We start from the raw sequence: 22414 nt of genomic DNA, 5'->3' as shown, positions 1-22414 counted from the left end.
CTGGATCTAACCTGGATAGTCCTGATTTCAGGCTTTGCATGAAACTCAACAGCATCTCGGACTGCTCAGAAAACAGCCAAGCTGTTCTAGTGAGCAAACAGCCCCTCAAAGCCAGGGAGAGCACCTAGTGCTGTCCTGTTGGTGTCCAGATCAGTCCGGTGGGACCTCCCTAGCCGGAAGTAGCCAGTGCAGCTGTAAATGCAGCGTGCTAAAATTTGTGCGCAACTCTTGGGTGTTACTTCACCTGCAGAGAGAATGAGCTGGCTGAGAGGAAAGGCAGCAGGGGAGGGAGAAGAGGAGGCAAACAACTATGGCCCCGAGGTACTTGCTGGTACCAGGGACTGTTGCTTTCCTGAAAAAGATGAAGCACGTGAAAAATTGAGGTAAGAGAGGGATGGTCTGGGGGAGAGCACAGGTAGGAAGGTCGGTATAAGAAGAGAAGGAACAGCCAAGAAGGCAGGACTAGCCAGAGCAGGGAACACTGCCAGGAATACTGTTGATTGCTTATTTTTAAGCAATCTATGGTTCACAGTTACAAGCTGTGCTTCCACAGACAGGCAGTGATGGCTATTGGAAAGTTTGTACTCCAGATATGCAGAAAGCAGAATCCTTGAATGGATTCATGTACAACTTACATAATTTGTTTTCTGTGTAATAGTTCTCTCCTGCATGCTAGAATCTATTTGTTCTAATGCAGATGATTCCTAGTTTGCTTTCTGGGCTACAAATAAATATATATATATATATGTGCTCAGGGTCCAGAGCTCACTCTCCCCCTTCCCCCCACCTTCTCTCTTATTCCAAGTCAAGCCAATGTAAGGGATTTTACAAAAAGAGGCAGTAATAAAGGAGTCCATATCACATTACATTTACATTTTAAGGAGATTTAGGAGAGGTATACAAGAGTATTGTTCATCTCAGTTTGTTCTATGTAGGAAGGCTTAGAACAACATTGCAAATGGCATGTCTACTCCGATAAAACACTAGAGGGCTTGGATGCCATCTCGCACTTCGGCAGAACAGTAAATACAAAGAGCCTTACTATGGGAATATGAATATTCACTAGCAACAGGGAGAGGTGAATTGTTATGCAAGTGGCAATATCTACTGCACACACTGAAATTCCTCTTGCTTCACTCTACTGCACAATGTTCCTCTGATTTTAGATGGATGTATCTGAATATACTTTGTGCCGTTAGCATTTTTATAAAATCTGACATGAACTGATTTAGTTTAAAAAAACCCCAAACAACTGAATACCACATTATTTGTAACACATTACATTAATCAGCTTGTTATAAACATCTCAGAGAAGACATGTTTTTCTACAAGCTTAAATACTTTTTGCTGCAGAAAGTAATAGATGAGTTAAATACAAATAGGAAAGCTTAGTGAGGTGTAAAGTCTTATATTAGAACTTCAAGTGATGCAATTTTAAACTGACCTAATACTATCTTAACTCTGATTATTTGAGAATCTCAATCATAATATTTGTTAAAGTATCTTATAATATTGAAGATCAGAAAATGGGGTTAGAAATTATCTGAAATGTGTAAGGGAGGGCCAAGGTCCATATCCATCTTCAGCTTTGATACTCAGCACAGCTATCACCAAACTTCCAGGAAGAATTTCAATAAAATAGCAGTAAAACCCTCTAGTAGATCTGTGGAAAAGTGTCCACAAAAGACATTACTTCATCACTTGGACATAGTAAGAAAGCCAAGTTTGAAGTCAGCCTATAACCACTGGATGGACTTTACAAACAAACAAACCACTGAGAACGGGCTAATGGAGGAGAATAATCTGGACAGAAGAAGTAATGCAGGAAAAAACCCCGACCCATTACTAAAACACATTATATTATTAACTGTTACCACACAGTATGACAAGGCAAATAAGGAATAATTTAACTGAAGCATTTAGCCATTTCTCCTGCTTGCCACTGTCTGCAAATAGGCTCCTATTATTATTATTACTACTACTCTTCAGAGTTGCTCAATGAACAGTGTATTGAACACATCTCAGCATATAATGTTTGCAACTGTTCACAGGGTATATTCCTTAGATAATTCATTAGATGCAGTTCAACATTTGCACTGTAGAACAGTCTGTGTAAAGCACAGAATAAAGTTTATGTTCCCGGACTAGCTAATATAAGCTTATAAACAATTTTTACCTGCAACCAATTGCAAAAATAATTTTGTTTAATTTAATCTTGGCTCTATCTTAAACAATAGAATTTTGCAAACCTTCACTTCAGCAATTCTTTGGCAACAGAATTTTTCATTGAAAATCATCACAATGGCTACAGTTGAAAGAAAAAAAAGCTTGCAGGTGCATTGTGATGGACTTTGCACTCTTTGCACTTAAATTTGGAATAAAGATAAGCCCCAAGTAAAGGCTGCAAGTGTCTTTTTGTTGTGTTAAGAGACAGCAAGGAAAAACAATTGCATAAGTGCATCGAGCCCCAAAAGCCACTTATGTGCCATGTTCTGCTCATGGTAGCAAAGCATTCAGAAGTGAGGCAGATAATATTCTACAGAGATGCATTAGACTACTTCTCAATTTAAATTTCTCAAGACCTCCATTACAGCAATAAAGCTCACCCCAGTAATTTTACCCTTCTGAATAGGCTAAACATTAACTAAATCAGAATCAAACCACTGTGTGAAGCTTAGAAAATAATAAAAAAAAAGCTGAACCAAAGCTTCTATGAAGGAGCAACTTTCAATAACAAAAAAAAATCTTTCTGTTATTGTTTCCCAAAACTATGACTCAAATACGGGGAAAATTAATGTTTGAAGTTTAATTAATTAAATTGCTGTGATTTTCACCTGTTGCTTCATTATCATTGGTACCATAGTCACTACAGAGCAACTGTCATTTGATTGAAAGGTACTGTAGTACACTGAGATATATAAATACAGAATACTTAATTATGATTAGTTGTACATTAATTCATTTTATCTGATGTTTGTAATAATCTGTAACTGTCTGTCTTAAAATTTCCAGCCCATTTTTACTGAACCATTATTGTTTTGATGAAAAATGCAAATGTTGATTTTAAATCTAAATTCTGAATTGGAGAATGTTATTGATAGGAAAATATCACAGCAATGCCACTGTTTGTCACATCCCATGGATAATCGGTGGAGGATAGGGAAGCCTTTATTTGCCTTTGGTATTTGGTACTGTGTAGAATTTATTCATATGCCACAATTCCTGCTGGATCATGGCCACACCCATGGGTATAGTTATATGGTCATATGGGTATATTTATGTTTTTAAGACATTTGGATGTGAAAATCATTATATTCTGGGAAAGAAAAATTCTATCCTGTAAGGTATCATGACCTAGTTCCACTAAATTGCTTAGAAGCTGATAGGAAAATCCAGGCAATAGAATTTGAAAGTGTTCTCAAAATACTCCTGAATTCCTCAGTTACCTTTTGCAATATTTATGTCAACCAGGCTCCATTGGTGCAGTCATCTACATGTGGACTGCTTTTCAAAATTCCTTGTAGTTTGAGAGAAAGATACTCTGAAGCTGCAATTCATCGTGTCTATTTTAAATGTCCACATTGAACGGAGAGCTGTTTTCTATTGCAAATGTGTTTGTCTCCAGTGATCATACATGGAGTCCAGAAAAGTGACTCAGAGCTCATCATCCACATTGGTCAGTGAATCCCACTCCTCTTATTTGCAGAAGTCTCTTCTTTTGCACATAATCAGAGCTGTGGTCAGTGTGCTGGAAACAGGGCTGAGTCCCAGATTTCCCCACTTCAGGTGAGTGCCCTACTCCCTAACTTGTGGTCTAGAGTCTCTTCTCCAGCCCCTGCTCAGTAAGCAGAGCTGCAGTTCTCCAGGCCCATTAGCTCAGCATAAGCAAGACAGCTGAGGAACCTCTTTATCACCAGCACCTTAAGTAAAAAAGTAAATTTGGGGATAAATGGCTGCTCCAGGAAGCATTTGAGCCAACAGCCCTAATGAGGTGTTTCCCTGAAGACCAAAGCAAAGACAAGATTTACAGGTCCTGGTTTTCCTCCTGTCTTTCTTGGTGACTAGAGTGGCAGGCTCCCTGCAGAGTGATGCCATAAATCCCATTTTAAGAGTGTGGCTAAGCAGCACAGATGAGCCTGTCCAACACTGCCTTGTGTCCAAATGAGCAGCCTTTCAGCCTCCTTCCCTTTCTCTAATGGTTCTGCAGGCCCTCCACCTCCTGCTTTTGGGTTCATCTAGCTCCTCTGTGGGCTAGGTAAGTCATTCACCTGGTAAAACTGCAGGGATTTGTCTGTTGGTTTGCTGTGGTAGCTTTCTGTTTCTTTAGCAAGGCAAATCCATTCATGGAGGGGTTCAAGATATGCCATTGCAATGAAAAGAGTGGGCATGGCTGGAGGGAGACCACCTTGACAAGAACCAGGAGCTCAGAAGTCATTGATGGAAAGCCCAGGCAGGGACAGGGCTGGGTGAGCTCCATCACTCACCCCTCCCTCATTCCTTCACATTCCCCCCAGCCTCACTCAGCCCCCTTCCTCTTTCCCCACCTGCAGAAGCACCACACAGTCCTTGCAGCTGGCTGGTGTTTGTTCACCCCAACCCATTTCTGCAAACTGATTCCAGTTAAAACCAAAAGCCATCCTTTTTATAAGAGGAAATGGTTTCTCAGAGGGGGGTTAGAGACCAAACACAGAGTTAAATGGGTATAAACTCCAGCTGGGGCTAAGGAGTGTTCATGTGCTCTGCATCCACAACTGCAGTCCCAAGTAGGAGAGAAAGAAAATGAGCATCACTGGGTCTCCCTCCTGGCTGTCTTCCTTCCACAGGGAAGAAGCAATGATGGAGATACTCCGTGCTATGTAGGATTGAGCTCAAAATAGTATTACCTAGCCTGACCAATTTTGGCATATTTTTCCATTTTTACCACTAGAAACCACAAGATATCCTCCAACAATTAAATACAGTTAGTCTGGGAAATTACATATTTCTTGGCAGAGCAAGTACCCTGGAAAGTTACACTGAATTTTATTTCACAGAAACATGCCATCCATACACTTGTTAAAATTCAACTGAACTATAACTAGCTCTTGCATTAGCATTTAGGAGCTGACTTAAATTTACAGGAAAGCACCTCTAAACAGAGAAGAATATTTCGTGCTGTTTCAAATGTTTTAAAATCTGGTTGAACTTAAAAAAAAAAAAAAACTGTGATGATAGCTATAAATATCTATTATGTCATAATTCTGAAAGGGGCAGTTATGCAGTTTTGAACAAAATATGGTCGGTCACCTCAGCTTTTTCGGATTATATATTTTAGCTTATTACAGAATACTTACACCCTGCTCTACTGGGTGTTTTTTCATCTAGCAGAAAAACATATTATTAGCTGTATTTATGAAACAGTGTACACATATGCATAAATACATATATATATATATACACATACATACATATATATATATAAACCTGAATATTTAACTTTTTGAACCCTTAAATATTTTTATCTGTACCAACTGTAAGTTTTCTGCATAACAGTTAAACACTGAATACATGAAATTACATCAGATAAACAATTATTAAATAACAGTTTTGAAAGTTAAGTCAAATAAGGAGACGAGTTTGGATTTAGATGGAAACAACCATGACAACTTTTATCCTGTGTTCTAAATTATTCTCAAAACTACATTGTTAGCTACAGTTGCTGATATAATGCTATGAATACACAAAATCTCTCATCTTCCACTCAAGACTGAAATACTTTCCAAACGGGAACCTTTTGTGTGATAGTAATTTTTGTTTCTTAAATGATGTTGTAAAAGAAAAAAAAAATTCATTTTTTTATAAATTTGGAGCTGATATGAGAGCTGACTGGAGACCTGTGAAATTCCCTATGAATGTATAGTTTTGGCAGGTCTCTGGCTACTACAGGAAAACCTTACCAGATATATAATGTAAAATTTTGCACATTTTCTGTCAGTCAACACAGCATTTAGGTAGTCTCTATCATCACAAAATCCATGAAAACAGAAATTGGAAACAATTAATCAAAATTCCTTAAAAAGAAGGAAAAAAATCAAGCCAAAATTATTTTCAATTGATAAACACAAAACCAATCAAATTAGTCTTTCATTTTCCTCAGTTGCTCTAACTGAAATCTTTTCCTGATCTGGGAAAGTTATACCAATGCTTCTTCTGGCATAAGGAAAAAAGGCAGAGCAGGCAACAGGGATAAGCCCAAAGAAGAAAAAGTCACCATGTTCAGTGAGAGCAGTAGCTTATTCCTGCTAACAGTGTTTCTTGGGAGCTGCTGCAGCTTCTCCCTGCTCCTCGAGCTTTGCAGGCACTAATTTTGTACGCTATGAGTCACAGAAATGAAAAGTGTGGGCACTGCTCTGTAGCAAAGAGCATGCAATGGAGCCAGGATTTTATTCCTCCTAGGAATTAAACTGGGACGGGGGAAGAGAAAAGCATCCCAAAATTGGAATTTGGAAAGACACAGGCTGTTCATACAGAGGGGAAAAAAGGTGAGAACTGGCAGACAAATTACAGGCAGAAGCTTGAGGATTTAAATCTCTGTGTGAGTGTAGGTGCAAACTACTGCAGTTTCTTTGGCTTGGCTTAGAAAAGCAGTGAGTTGATGGATGAAAAATCATAACTGAAAAGACAACAAAAAGATATAAACAGGCAACAAGAACAAAAGAACATCAAAGGAAACCAGAGTGGAAGCAGTCAAGAAGACGAAAAGCAGAGAAAGGAGGTGACTTGGGGGTGGTGCTACAAATAACTTAGGGGAAGCTAATATAATAGTAACAATTGCTCTCATGGATCCTTTCTCAGGAATCATTTGCCAAAACAAACAACTGAAGATCATTTCTGCAGATTAAAAAAATAAAAGGGAAATGAGGATACTAGTTCTCTCACATATTTGAAGAAAAAATAGAATGACCAGCAGAGGAGGCCACTTCCCTCAAGAAAGATGTGCAGGTAGAAAGAAAGAACACGATCCCTAGGACAAGGAAAGTAACCCACCCAAATCAGCTGAAAGCAGCTCCTTCCTCGAAATATGTGTTGGTGAGCTCAAATATTTATGGTCACGAAAAGAAGCCAGTCAATACCATCCAGGACACAACTACCCACAAAACATACAAGCTATTTTCACAGAACCTGGTCCACAGCATTAAAAACTTTTCCGCCTAGTCAAAATAGCTTGTATTATTGCCTGGCAGGACAAAGTTTAGCAGCATACACTTATTTCCAGTAATTCTCCAGCATCTCCTTAATGGTATAAATAGTATCCTTCAAACTTTTAAAATCCAATGTTAAGGCTGTGGCAATGCTAGCTGTGTCCAGTATGCTGATACCTGTGATTCCCTGAACAGCCATCCTAAATAAGGGAATAGTATCATGTAATTGCCTGTACCACAAGCAGTTGCTCTGAAATAACGTAGTATTTCAGACAGGAACTGCATCCTTGTTTAGCCACCCTGAAAGTAAATAGTGAAATAATGGAAAACTTCATCTTTTAAGTAAAGTTGACCAAATATTCTGCAATTTTGTTGCAAACAAAAACTTTTTAAATGGGTATTTCATTAGTAGGATTGCTTTATAATACTGATGAATTGATATTTGCTAGATAAAAATAGCTTCTGTGTCTGAGAGAATGAGCAAGAAAGCAACTAACTTCCCTCCCCCCGCCCCTTTGTTATCCATTTCTAGATCTACAGCCACTGCAAGCACACCATCTCCTGTACCCTCCTATACCTTCCTGACTCCATACAGGATATCCACTCCAAGGCAGTCTGCTTTCCTAAAACAAAATGTCTCAAGATTCTTGTATTTATTTTATCTGTCTATAAAATGCCTTTCCGCAAAACAATGTGTTTTCCCAAAGTTGGGACAATGGCCAGGGCATATCTTTGGTACCAGAAAAACACATGTGCAGAACCCTACCTTTAAGCGAATACCACACTATGTAAGTGAGGCTGAGAAGAGTCTAGATATACATATATATATGTATATATATCTCCCCTAAAATTTAGTTTTCCTCTTGATCTGATTCATATACATGAGAAGTCTCTGTTCCCTAATGACAAACCAGGAAATTATAGTCCTAAATCTGGTTCCTAAAATTAGGCAGTATGACCATCCTTGTAGCCATCGAGAAACTACACCATTACTCTTTCAATCAGTTTAAACTGCTCATCTCTTGCAGACTTTTCTGTTTGCCCAGGGCCACCTTTCCAGCTCTCTTATTAATCAAGGGAAGTTTTGCCAGTCACACTGAGCATGGGCATTGCCATCTCCAGCAGGACCTTGCAGGGCAGGATTATGCAAGTAGCAACACCAGCATCCATACTGGGATAAACTGCAACTAATCACTTAGTGCTCACAGATGGATTATGAGAATTAAATAGTTAAGGCTTTCATAGCATTTTCAACATATCTATGGTGCTACAGCACTGCACAGAACATCGCAGAAATGCCTTTTCCAATAAAAAGCAATCATGCTGCATGTTTACAAGAAGTCCCCACAAGGCATTCCTCTCATCTTCCTACTTTAATGTATTCAGCATCTCCAGTAACACTGCAAGGCAACACCTCCTTTCTGGATTTAAAAAAAAAAAAAAAGGAAAAAAAAGCCAGGAGGAAAAAGCTGTTTTCGACATCTGCAGTTGTACCTACTGCCTCGAACAGTTCTTTCTATCTCAGGTGAAGTAGGCTGGGTGATTAAAAGCCTTTTGTGGAAAGACTAAAATATGTAACAGAATCAACTGCATTTTGCCCTGTCTTTATATAATTGAGTAGCATTTAATGTAAGGAAACAATGCCATTCAAATTACAGTATCACAAAATCACAGAATGGGTGAGATTTGGAGGGACCACAGTGGGTCATCAGATCCAACCTTCCTGCTCAAGCAGGGCCATTCCAGAGCACATTGCACAGGATTGCATCCAGACTCTTCTTGAATATCTCCAGTATTGTGGAGGGAGACTCCACAACCTCTCTGGGCAACCTTTTCCATGTGTGGTCACCTGCACAGTAGAGAAATTGCTTCTCATATTCAGGGGGAACTTCCTGGCCATCAATTTCTGCCCACTGCCTCTTTTCCCATTGTTTTGAACCACCAAGCAGAGCCTGGCTCCATCCTCTTAACACTCACCCTTCAGATACTAACATGATTAGTGTTCTCTGCATCTGCTTGAAAAGAGGTTTTGATAGATTACCTAAGCTCTGTGAGTCTATCAAAAATATAAAGTCTTAAAATCACTATCTATTAACCTCAAGGACAGAACAATTAAGAGTGCTGGAAGGAGCAGGAATACAGATTCTGCTTCTCTAGTTTGCTTAACTTGCAAATATATCTTCTTAATGTCATGACATTTTGCACAAGTAGATACAAAAACATTTGTAAAAATAATCCTTTGTATTAGGATATTAAAAACATCTCTTCCAGACAATACAAATCATAGCTAGGAAACAACCTTCTGTCAAAAGAAAAAAAACCAACCAGTTTATTCTGACAGTTTCTTCGGATCTTTGATATCAAAGTCTTTTTATAAGACACTGACAGTCATCAAGTGGATGTTTGTCAAAGTACATTTTCCAGATGTCTAAATAAAACTGGTTTACTTTGATGAGTTTTATACTGATAGCTGAAGGTAGAATACAGGCGTTGCTTCTATTTGCAGCTCTTTACTTCAATGGCTTTCAAATTTGCTTTAATGCTCCATCTATTTTTGTTGTGTTTTTTGACAATTAATTATTAAAAGCATCATAAGATGCTGAAATCCCTCACTGTATACTTTAGGAAAAAACCCCAAAACTCTCCTCTGCCTTGCACACTTACAACAGCAGAAGTAGCAATTGTGAGGATGAGATGGCTCACACCAGAGGACGGATTCCAGGGCACATAATGAACAGTTTAACCCTGTTCATTTGAAATACAGGGAAGCCCTGGCAGCCCCTCTGAGAGAGGCTTTGATTGAGACAATCAGCAGCCTCCTTCCCCCAGCCCCACTGCACACCTGCACTGACTCTCCTTGCTTCCTACACGTGTTTTGGGTGCAAAGAACATCTCCACACATTCCATGAAGTCCCTCTTGTCTGTCTTCTTTAATTCCATTTGGTCTGGGGACAATTTTTGGCCTGCAAGCATGGCATTCTCCTTTTTTTTAAAATCACAATATATACTATGAAAATTAACCTTCTTCTGACAAATTTTCTTTTTTTTTGGTAGTTTACAAGTTCTTTTCTTATGCAGCCCAAATAAAACATTTATTTTAAAATTTAATGGAAGACATTGCTCTACAAAGTAAATCTACTTGCAAAGGTACCAAACTGTGTTATCAATAGTTCCATCTCACAAGCTAATCCAAATAGTTTTAAAAAGAGAGTTACTGTGTCCAGCATTTTTTATAAATATTTATCTCAGTTTACATAAACCAGGATTTAGGGAATGGAAAAAAGCAAAGCCATCTCCATGTGGTGACATTTTTACTCCGTTTTCTCGGTATTTATAATTTAACTGATGAGGATAAATTGACTTATTCTTCATTAGTAGCCAGTCAGAAAAAAAAATAACTTGGCTGCTAAGTACAGGCTGAAGCATAAACAACCCTGCAAAACGCGTGTGGAAATTAACTGAGTGAGCTGAGCTAAAAACAAGGGACTAGAAATAATTCCCTGTCTGTAAGGAGAGCATGAAATAACTGTGTGTGTGTGTTGATGGGAACCACAGCGAGGCCCTGTGGATCCCAGGATCACTCACACACACCAGAGAGGCTCCTTCTTGCCCAGCAAGGATTTCTTTGTACCCTGATGTCACAGCTAGTTCCTAATCCATGCTGCACTTCCCAGAGACATGCTTGCAGAGCACTGCAGTGATGGGCATTTTATCTAAATACCATTTCCAAACAGACAAAAGTGGCCTCTTTCTAGGCAAGACACCAAGGACCTCTAAAGCCACAACTCGTGTGCTGCTGCAGCCTTGGCTGGAGAGCTGCTCCAGCTCCACCCTACCCAGAAACAGAGAGGGACAGCAAAGCATACCCAGGGATGCACAGAGAATAGGAGGATGTCCATAAAGGTATATACACAACCCCAAAAGGTCACATTCAGGGGACTACATTTGCATTTTGAACACTGTGAGAGGTCCCCCTAAGTCACACACACTTTGGAAAGCATTATTGGCAAAGCTGTTTCATGAATGCTCAAGTCCCAGAGAATCATAAAAGCCAACTTCAAGTAGTTTTTCTTAAGCAGAGACAGAGATGAACAACCTTCTTATTCAATCACAGTTCGTTTAAAAGATATGAATTTACAAAATGAAGTAATTTTTTTGTCCTTGTCCTGCTGGAGTAACACTCACTAAGAAATTAGGCAATTTCAAAGTTACAAAGATGTATTTTATCTGAAGAGCTATAAAACTGAGTGTCAAAAAGGGTTTTTTTAAGATTCATTTTCAATCAGATACAAATTTAACAAAAAAATTCCTTTATTTTTATTTGGCACAGGATCCAGTCTGCAGCAGTCAGTTATCTCTGTCGCCTGGAAGGAACTCTGGGTAGTCACAGGAAAAAGGTGGGAGCATTGTCGTGGTTTCCTGATGGCCAGAACACTGCAGTATTGTTTTGCTTTGCTTTTTCCCTTTTCTTTTTTTTTTTTTTTTAGGAAGGGGTTATCACATCATGTCATAATTATTTCTGCAACATCCTCTTGCCATACAGGAGCTGAAGCTCTATTTATGGACTTTGAAAACTGCATCAATATGTATGTGCAATTCAGTACTGTTAACTCCTAAAACAAAGTCTAATCACCCAGTAACGCTGCTTTTTAAAAATACTTCTTACACAGTTTTGTCTGCTATTTGACTAAAAATTCTGTTTTAAAAGGTTTTCTTTTTTATAAGCAGTATCCTAAAATTCCAAGTATTTCACTTTCTGTTAAGATGCATTATTACCTCAGCTTTACTGAAGCACAGAATTCTATCATTTACCTATAAAATAGCTGAGGTATTTATCAGTAAATTAAATGTCTCCTGAAGAGGTCCAGGAGATCATATAAACAGTGTTTGCAGAAAGTTAATAGGTGTATTTGCTTTACACAAGCTCCGAGCAGTGACACAGACAGTGCCATACACTAAACCTGAAAAGATACAGGGAAGGAATAGGCAGTACATGTTATATACAATTACTGTGGGTCATGTTGGCTGTTTCTCTCCTCTAATATTTGCAGAGGATTTATAAAGCTAAAAAATAATACAGTACTTTAAGGAACATTTACTTTTAACAGTGTCAATGAAATTTTGTCTCAGGCTCTAGGGGTTAATTGAGCTTTGTTTTTTTGGGTTGTTTTGTTTTTTTAAGCATTGAAGCATGGGGAGAATCCACGTGATTCAATAGAATTTCAATATTTTACTGTTGAATTGCAATCTGTGATGAGGACTGCTGCTCTGAGTAGGGGAGAGATCCAACACTTAAGGAGTATAACAGATCCAACATTCGACATATTCCTTTAATGTGTGAAAAACTGCCTTGTTAGCGAGAACAGATTCAATATTTCAGTGCAGTATGAACATTATGGCCAAGATATTTAAATCTGACTGCTGAAACTTACAGCTAATTCTGAATTAGACGCTTCGAATTAAAGTAGCCAGATTTAAAGAAAAAAATAAACAAAAAATCAACCAAACAAAAACTCAAATATAAACACAACAGAACACCAACAAAACCAATTAACATGATCCAGAGGTGGCCTAGAGGAGGAGGCTAAAGGCCAAGAGGCATGTAGTGTAACAGATCTTCAAACATTATCAACAGGCTGAAGGTTTAAGTAGGGATGCCTAAGAGGGACAATATTTCTATAAAAGTTTCCTTCTGCTTTTTCTTTATCACTCCGTATTGTTTAATGTAGGATCATAGCAGGATTACATGGGTGATGCTATGTCTTCCTACTTCATAATCTGTCATCCAGTCCTAAGGGAGAAAGCTGAATTTAAAATGCTCCTGTATGGCAGGTGTCTTTCTTGTTTCTATTGGTCCGATATGTATTCCCTGTATTAATCTGGGCAGTGCAGCATCAACAACATTTATCAGCTCTTACCAACACGGACTAAGAAAAGCATGTTTAATAGAATTATACACCCAGGGTTTTCTTCAGTTCTTTGTATGTTTTAGAAGACTATTTTCAAAACTAACAAAACGTTATTTATTGTCACAGGAATGGTTTCATTGCATATTCCCCACATCCAAATGAACAGGTGTTTTTCCACCTGGGGAATGCTGAGTGCTGATTAGTGATCAGGCTAGTTTATCATGATATATATGGGTTTACCCTAATAGTTATGGGATTACAACTGCTCTCAGGAGAGGAAAACCTCCTGTGGGAATGAAGTGTAGGAATAGTCCATCATGGGGAGAAGGGTTAAGCTGAATCATGCACAGGAATAAAAGCCTGGACTAGCCTGTCTGTGTAGCATTATTTAAACACACACACTAATAAATACTAATAGACTGTAGAAAACATGTGGCACGTGTGAGGGAATTTTATTTATTATTTGAATGAAATTCGGTCTGCATGCAGTGTATATGAACATAAATAAATGTTTGCTGAAATTACTAAGGCAGGAAAGCTATTTTCTGGATCATCCTCCTGAACTGTTAAACCAAAGCTAACATGTAGATAGGGTGAAAAATGTCTAGATTGTGTTATTCAGTGTAGCAAATAACTGCCTGTAACTGAGTCATGTTAAGACTTTGGTACTTTTATTCTTGGTCTCTGAGGCCAAAAGGATCAAGGCAGCATCTCAGTCAACAAGTAATGGCCAACATTGTTTTCAAGCACATGAAAATAGAAGTGGTCAGGAAACACTTCTTTTTTTCTGCCATCAGCAGTTTTGCCCCAAATACTGCACAGGTTACTTCACACTCCCATAAGAATTCTCTGCTATCACAGCACATAGAGACTTCTATACAAAGATAAATTGTTCTTGGGCTGTATAAATCAGCTTTCCATTTCTTTCATGCTATCACTTAAAATTATGGAGGTGGAAGATGGGCTGGCTTAAAACTTTCCATTGCAAGCAAAGTCTCATCGGCACCAGGGAGTTTAAAGTTTGAACAGAAAACACAGACAGGATAGTATCAGCACAATGTAGAGAATATAACCAAAGTTTGGGTGTGTGGAAGCTGTTAAGAGTTGCAATAACATTAAACAAATACATACAATTGTCAGATGAGGGACTTTGCCATTGTCATGGTCATGGAGGGGACACTAGCACAGGGAGTGATGTGGGAAGAATTGGCTCTGTTACTGTGTTCCACTTTATGAAAGAACAAATATGTGAATCAAATCCAAATTCAAAAGGAAATTGGGAGAATAGAGACAAGTCTAGGTTGCAAAAACCTCAGCAAAGGCAGGAGATGACACCACTGAAAAAAGGAAGGCTTTTTATTCTCTGACCACAGAAGAAGCCTAATAAGAGGTGGACACCTGCTATTTTCTGTCTTTTTTTTTTTTTTTAATTGAATGAACATTTTTTGCAGTCTGAATCCCAAGGTGAAGATTATAAGAGATATTCTGACTGTTGCATTCGTAGTACAGGTGAATAATTGTGCAAGTTCCAAGGGTCTAACTTCAAGACAGCCTGGAAAAGCTGTTCCTTGTGAAAGTTGTTCTCTTTCCCATGGGAAATTCCCATGGGAATTCAAGGAAATTCAAACTCTATCAGAAAACAAGAGGAAGACAAAAGCCTTCAACCATTCTTTCTCCCTTTCCAGAACTCCCAAAATATCTAAATTTGAGGTATTTTTAAAGCCACAGCAGAGACAAAGACATTCAGTTTGGAAACCACTATGTTGTTGAGGGGAAAAGGAAATGAAACACAAGTAAGGGAAGGGGATGAAGAAAGACAACAAGGTTCAGTACAGGACCTATCAATCACCAGCTAGCGCTGGAACATTCTCTGCATTGACAGCTTCTAAAGACGTCAGCTTTTCTGAACCAAAGGTGAGAGAAGACAAGGAAGGGTTAAAAAATAGAGGAAGAAAAAAAAATAAAAATAAATAGAGGGGGAAAGAGAGTTCACAAATGCCAGGCACTTTGCTTCCAAAAAGACATAAAGCAGATATAGACAAATCCTGTACTACAAAAACCAAGAAAGCAAAGAGCTTGTATGGCCAGATACCAAGCAACATATGTGGCAAATTGGTCATGCATGAGGCAGTCCCTCAAAACTAAAGCAGTTCTCAGATTTATTCCAATAGTAAATTTTGACCCCTGGTATTTTTAGCTCTCTGCTGTTTGCTGTTCTAGCAACAATGTGCCTGTAGTTCTGGCAGCAATTCATACTGCAAATACTCCCTGCATTAAGAATTCTGTCAGAATTACTGAGCACAGTGGAAATATCACGCCTAATGCTGCATTGTTACACATAGCTGTGCCGCTCTTGCTGCTTGTACAAAGGGTTGGAGTGGACATATAGTGCACAGACATATTATCTTCTTAAAGGAGAAATGCAAATCCTCTGCATTTCACACAGTCTGCAAAACCTACAGTGTGAGGATGCAGCATTTCTTTGATCTGGCCATGCAGCCAGCAGGTCTGACATATTTGAGCCAGTGCTGTCTCCTGCCTTAATGAGGCACAATGGTCCTGCAGTCCACAGTCTCCTGGCTCTGAGCTTCTCAGCACCACCCTGAGTTTCCTCTTCTACTTCCCTCCTTCCATCCAAACTGTCTCAGAAGATTAAAGGATGAAATCTCTCACAGCTGTCATGCAAAGGGTACATGGACACTCATAAAACGCTTTTGAGATAAGTAAATAAATATGTATTGTCAGCAATGGATTTTTAATTTTTTCTTTCCCTCACAAATATTTTCAGTCACTTTCTGGCACATGAGTAGTCAACTAGAAGGATCCTGTAAAGTCACTGCCTTTGGGAGAAGGTACTAAACTACAGCAAAGCTGAGGCCTGCCCTCAGCTATACAACTCCCACCTTGCATATTTACTCATACAATTCAGTGTATGACTTACTCTCCACTGATTTGTGAGAGAAAACTAACTCATCTTCCTTTACTATCAGGCCTGTCACAGAGTTCTCTGCACTCTAGTCCATTCCTATGGGACGTCACAAGAGAAAAATACATGACCTCTTTCTACTGCAATAAATCTTTCTCAGCAGGTCTGACTTTAGCCTTTTAAAGCTCCTGTATCAGATCGTGTCATCAAGCCTCTTCCTTATCAGTCTGTTTCATACAACACCTCACCTCTTCCCAGCCTCAATTCTGCACCCAGCCACTTAGAGCCTTCCTTTCCTCTTTTGAGTTGTGCCAATGACTGGGAAGGGAAGCTGGCAAGTGAGCATGCAGCCACCATAAAGCAGGAAGAAAGCAACAATGGAGATGAAATCCACCCATCCAGCTAAGTTACAAAACCATATTGTTAACCATCCTGCCTGCCTGACCCCACTGGAGCTCCCTTACGAGGAAAGAACAAACTAACTGTTTCCATCCCTGGTGGGGAAGGAAGAGAGAGATAGCATTGTTGTTCTGACACTTGGGAAGTACTCACACACAATGCAACCAATATTAATACAAGATCCTAGGCAGGCAGATTAGGACATTATTCAAAAAATGTTCCACTGTAAGAGAGTGATATGCCAGCCCGTCAATGAACTTTGACTGGGGGCACAAGAGCAGTTAGATGGGCTGAAGGAAGAAGCAAGTAATTCATATGTTAAACTTTCACTGCCAGCATTGAGAGCTTCACTCCTTCCATTCATCCAGTCATCCAACTTATTTCTTAAAATTTCATGCAATGAAGAAGGCTTGCATGCTTGTGCTAGCTTGTGACACCCTAAAAAACAAAACTGCAAAGCCTTTTCTGACATGCCAGCCTGTGAGAGCACTGACATGTGAGAAAGTGTTCAGTCTATAGATGCTCTTTCTGAGTTTCTATGCAGATTTCACTCACTCTTTGAAAATTTAAACAGATAATGTCTGGCAGTTCAAGCCAGGCATCCAGCCCTTTTTTGCCTTTTTTTCTTTTTTTTTGCGTGTGTGTGTGCGTGCGGGTGAGGATGATCATTTTAAGTCTTTGTTTACTATTTTTATCAATTAGCAGACAAACTTGGGAGCTATAGTCAGAACTAAAGAAGTTCAATGGATCTGTGTTGAGGTCTCTAAGCCTGAATATCAGGACAGAAGTAGAAGACAATGAACTGGTTTATTTGTAATCTGGATACTGCACAATGGAGTTGGTGTTTAAAATATGACAATGAAACTACAAAATGCATCTATTTTCATTTTTGTATATGCAGACACCTACATGTTTTAAACAGAAGATATGCTGGCATCTGTAAGGGAAATAAAGGCCTCCAACAAAGATTTTTTCTTCCTGATTACCTTTTATGAAACCCTTATCAGTAGTCCTGCCAACCAATCAACCAGTCCCAGAAAATCCCTCCCAAAAATCCACCACAACAGAAAAAAAAAAAATATGTTTTTTTAAATTTTTTTTTCCCACTAACAGGTAGAAAATACTATGCAAATTTGAAGAATACACAATAAATGGTGCAAGGTATAACAGACATTTTAGAAAAATGCTCTATTTATGGCACGACTGGCAAGGGATTCTGGTGTCTTGGTTTTTTATATAAAGCTGATAGTATTATTTTTAACTAAAATTTAAAAAAAGAATCTTAAAGTCAAATGAGACTGTGGATGAAAAAGCAACAACAGAATTTTCTAGGGGTTTGACTTGTGTATTTTCAAGTGCTCTACATTTTCCTAAATGATATTAGAACTAAACTATGAGAAATTCACAGGACCTGAACCTATATTGTTTATAGAGAATTATTAATTTGCTCCTTTTCACAATATTCTCCTGTTTAGAAGACAAAACCTGTATTAATTTGGTAAGCAGAACTGCCACGTTTTGGCTGCAGGTAATGCTAGAAGTTTACAATGTTTTGCTTTCTTTCATGCACACATTTGTTTTTTTACATACTAGGGGGGCAGAAAAAGATCCTGCAGTATCATCTCCTTTTACAGCTACTTACATCTATAAAATATCAGATATATTTGTAGTACAGTCTGTCCTTCACCTTCTCTTCTCTGTATTAGATCTCACAGAAAATTGTCTAGTAACATATTTCAAGCTATTTATCAGTTTTGGCCTTTGTATAAACACAGTGGTTACGGGCCAATTGTGCACACTCATGGTATTTCATTGATGAAAAAGAAGTTACTGTACTGATCATCACTAGGTAACCCTTCTTAACACTTCTATTAAGTCCAGAGGAATATTCTATGAAGAAAAAGAAATGAGATTTATTTAAAGCAATCCTTAGTATTAGAAAGAGAGCATCAAAGCTGAGTAATCTAAATAGCATCTATCAACTATCTTTCCTCTTACTGACTCACAAAAATAAGAGCCTCCAGGCTGTTCTAAACCCTGTTCTAAAGCTGTTACTTTGCCAATATTTTCCTTACTCTGCTAGCCAGCCCCCAGTACTATTGAGTTTGAATCTGTTTTTTCATGGTGTTCCCAGGAACTGAGCAAGAGGGCTTATGCCAATCTGTCTTTTCCTGATCTCTCTTTCCAGGCAGTCTGGCCAAGCAACACAGAAGAGATGGCACCATATCTTCATGTTTGTGCCCACACAGCCAGGACAATCAGTTAGCTTTAGCATCTACTTTAGTTTTCAGAGCTTTTCTGGCATTCCTGTAAGTGAAATTGCTCTGGCTAGTTTATACACCTATCATGTGTGATGCCTAAAGTTTAAAAATGTGCTCATTTACTAAACTGACAGTCATGTAAATGGCTTCCAAAGAGACAAAAAATAAAAAATAAAAAATTAGGAAACTGCACAGCTATTTTGGTGTTCCATCTTTGTTCACAGTTTGCAAATAAAAGCCTAGACTGGTTGCTACTATAAAAGCAAACAGACTGTTGAGTAAATATTTTGCATTTTCCACTTTTTTATCAGTGCATATTATTGATTGCTAAGTAGTATCAGTTGTGTGGGCACAAATATTACCTATTGGTGAAGCAGTGATGGCATTATCTTTTTTTCCCTCCCTTCTTTCCTATTTTTTTTCTCCACTTAAGCAGCTTTTCTCCTCTGAAGATCACCAGATCACCAGATAGCAATCCACTCATAAGCAGTCAAAAGATGCCCTAGATAAAAGATTTGGGTTATGATTCACAACGTGTGCAATGAATGTACTATTCAGGACATCCTTCACTGAGACTATTGTATTGCATATTCATTCTGCAACACAGATATATGATGAATGTGACAATTATCAGACTCACACTGAATGAGGTTTCTTATTTACCCATAATTCCGAACAAAAAAAAAATCCACAAATAAAGTAACATCAAAGTTGGAAAATTTAGAATTGTGAATATATTGGTTTGTTGGGTGCTGCTCCAGAAAGACTAAGCTCCAGAGAAGATCCAGAGAAGTACAATATTCATTACTGAACTTCTACTATAACCATAGCACCGTATTATTAAAAATCTTTCCAAGGCCAGAGAAGAGGAGCTGGACCAGAATATGGCACTGAGGAGGTCTAGGTCTGGGTCTGAAAGCAAGTTGGGAAAGAAATGGTACTGCTTAACAAAGGAAAGATAACCAGCATGGCTCATACAAAAACAACAGCAACGAAGATTGACACAGACAAGCCAGACAATTTTTTAACAGCTGAATTGTAAAATAGGTGAGAAGTGAACAAATTAATCTTCTGGTCATGGCCAGATTGGCTCCAGTGGCTCCAAGGTCCATTCAACTCTAATATGGTCTGTGGTGAAGCACAGTAAGTTACAGGTAATACTTCAGTGTCCCTGGCACAGAAGTCAAACGGCCAACAGTAGTACTAAGCAGGTAATTCTTTATTATTATTTCATTCACATGTACAAATGGTTTGCCAGTTCAGTGCAGGAGAAGAAATGTAATGGTGACCTTTCAGGTAGTCTGAGAAAGTGGTACAGTAATTTCACGACCATAAGGCGCACCCCCCAGGAGTCGGCAAAATTCGCAACTTTGTAGATCAGATAAGGCGCACCGGACTATAGGGCGCACTTTTTTTTTGCAGCAAGGCTCCGCCCCCAGCTCCCCCCAACGGTTGCTGGCCGAGGCCCCGCCTCAACCCGGCAGCCATTGGCCCTCGGGCCCGCCTCCACCTGGCAGCAGCAGTGCCGCGAGCCACCGGGCCCCCCTGGACCCGGCAGACATGGGCCCCCGGGACTGTCTTGACCCGGGAGGGGGTTGCCGCAGGCCTCCTGGCCCATCTCCACCTGGCAGGGCCAGTGCCGCGGGCCCCTGAGCCCGCCTCCTCCCAGCTGCCGTGGCACTTCTGGCTCCCCCCACAGCTCACAGCTCACACTTCCGGTTTGGCAAATTTCGCAACTTTGTACATCAGATAAAGCGCACCAGACTATAAGGCGCACTTCCAGGTTCAAGGGAAAATTTTAGTCAAGAGTGCGCCTTATAGTCGTGAAATTACTGTAATCTAAGTTTGCATTCAGTCACGTAACTTATTAAAATGAATACAAGACTCATGATTATGAAAGTGTTTATTGAGCCTGCATTAGAACTGCAGGAATTATTTATGTAAGAAGTAGAAGTTTTGTAGATGTAGACTATAAAGTACCAGTTGGGTAAGAGAAAACATATATTTAAATTAAAGATTGCAGCTATAATTTTGGACTTTCTTTTTTATTACAAAAGTAAAATAACAACTTTGCTCTGCAAATAAATTCTTATAAATCGAGAATCAGTCCAAGTGATTCCATAAATCACCTTGGGATGACATGCCGTAGCAATAACCAGAAACAAAGGGAATGTCACAGAGACAGAAAAGTCACTACAGTCTTTTTCTTAACTCATGAGCAGAATTTTAACAAGGAGATTGTACAATTCCTCAGTACCTCTTTCTAGACTATAGACAGCTGATCAGGTCTGTGGCACCGTTTTTCAGGGCTTTTGTATTATTTACTACTACTATAATACAATTACACTGTGATATGAAACTACAGTGTTTTCAAAACATAACAAGAATCTAAAACATATGTTGATTAAGATATCTTTCAACATTTAATTACTGACACTTTATTAAAAAAGGGCAACAGTCCAAAATGGGGGCAGTTAAGGGTATAGATTGATGGCTAAAAGTACAACCTCAAAATCAAGAATTTTTAAACCAGACTAATCATGGAACTTAGTGATTTCCCAAAAATTTCCTTGAAGCGTGTCTCAAAAATACCCAGCTCATTGTTCCTTTCCCTTTTAAAAGCACCTAGATTTCACAACATGCTAGCCATGGTCCTACATGTACAAGCAAAAGCTCATAAGGAAGGCAAGAACTAAGTAACACTCAAAAATCTTTGAGGACAGTTTAGACAGTAAGTGTGATGAAAACAAAAACATTTACTGTTTTTTTAACAGAATTCATGCTTTGGTACTCAGCATGGAGTAGACTGAGGAATAGTTATGAATAATTATGAAATTATTACAATAAATAGTAACAATTTTTTTTTTAATTTTAGTAGAAATTAGTAGGCCATGATTGAAAAAAACATAATAAATATAGATATTTCATCGAATCATAAAAAGGTGGGGTTGGAACACTCCAATCCCCTATCATGGGTAGGAGCAGGTTCCTCACAGCCCCATCCAACGTGGCCTTGGACACTTCCAGGGATGGAGCATCCACAACCTCTCTGTTCCAGCACATCATCACCCTCACAGGGAGAATTTCTTCCTCATACCTAATCTAAATCTGCCCTCTTTCAGCTTAAAGCCATTCCCTCTTGTCTTATCACTACATACCCTTGTAAGAAGTCCCCCTCCAGCTCTCTTGCAGGCCCCCTTTGGGTATTGAAAGGCTGCAATAAGGTCACCCCAGAACCTTCTCTTCTCAGGCTGAACAACCTCAATTCTCTCAGTCTTTCCTTGGCCTTTCCTTTCCTATTTAAACTTTTCTGAGCCTTACATTTCCTGTTTAAAAGAGATCCATTTTTAAAGTTGTGGGAATTCCATTTGAGAAAGAAGTAGTGCAAAAAAAAAATCCTATACACTAAAAATTTATGTATACCAAACTAAACATTACCAATTATTACACACAAGGTTATGTATAGTGATGATAGTAATAGAAATATTTAAGAAGAATGATTCTAAAATGAAAACTTAGAAAGGGACCATGACAGGTATAAAACTTTGCAATTTGGTACTTGATTTTAGAAGAGAAGCCCATCCAAACTCATATCAACCAAGACCAAGTAATGAAAAGTGAAAATATTAAGCTCTGAAAATGTACCATTGTTCAGATGTATTTTTAATGTATTTTTGATGCTTTTATATCTATTTCATTAGCTGTATTCCAATAGAATAAGGTTTACATTTAATGCTT

General features: G+C 38.7%; 1 protein-coding gene across 9 annotated transcripts in view; it reads right to left on the bottom strand.

The window, feature by feature from the left end:
- Positions 1-22414, bottom strand: part of LDB2 (LIM domain binding 2) — a 217263-nt gene that overhangs the window by 176280 nt on the left and 18569 nt on the right. The window lies entirely within an intron of this gene.

This window comes from Catharus ustulatus, chromosome 5, assembly GCF_009819885.2.
Source record: "Catharus ustulatus isolate bCatUst1 chromosome 5, bCatUst1.pri.v2, whole genome shotgun sequence".
NCBI lineage: Eukaryota > Metazoa > Chordata > Aves > Passeriformes > Turdidae > Catharus > Catharus ustulatus.
The sequence above is the reverse complement of the archived record's forward strand: the minus strand, read 5'-3'. Positions and strand labels throughout refer to the sequence as shown.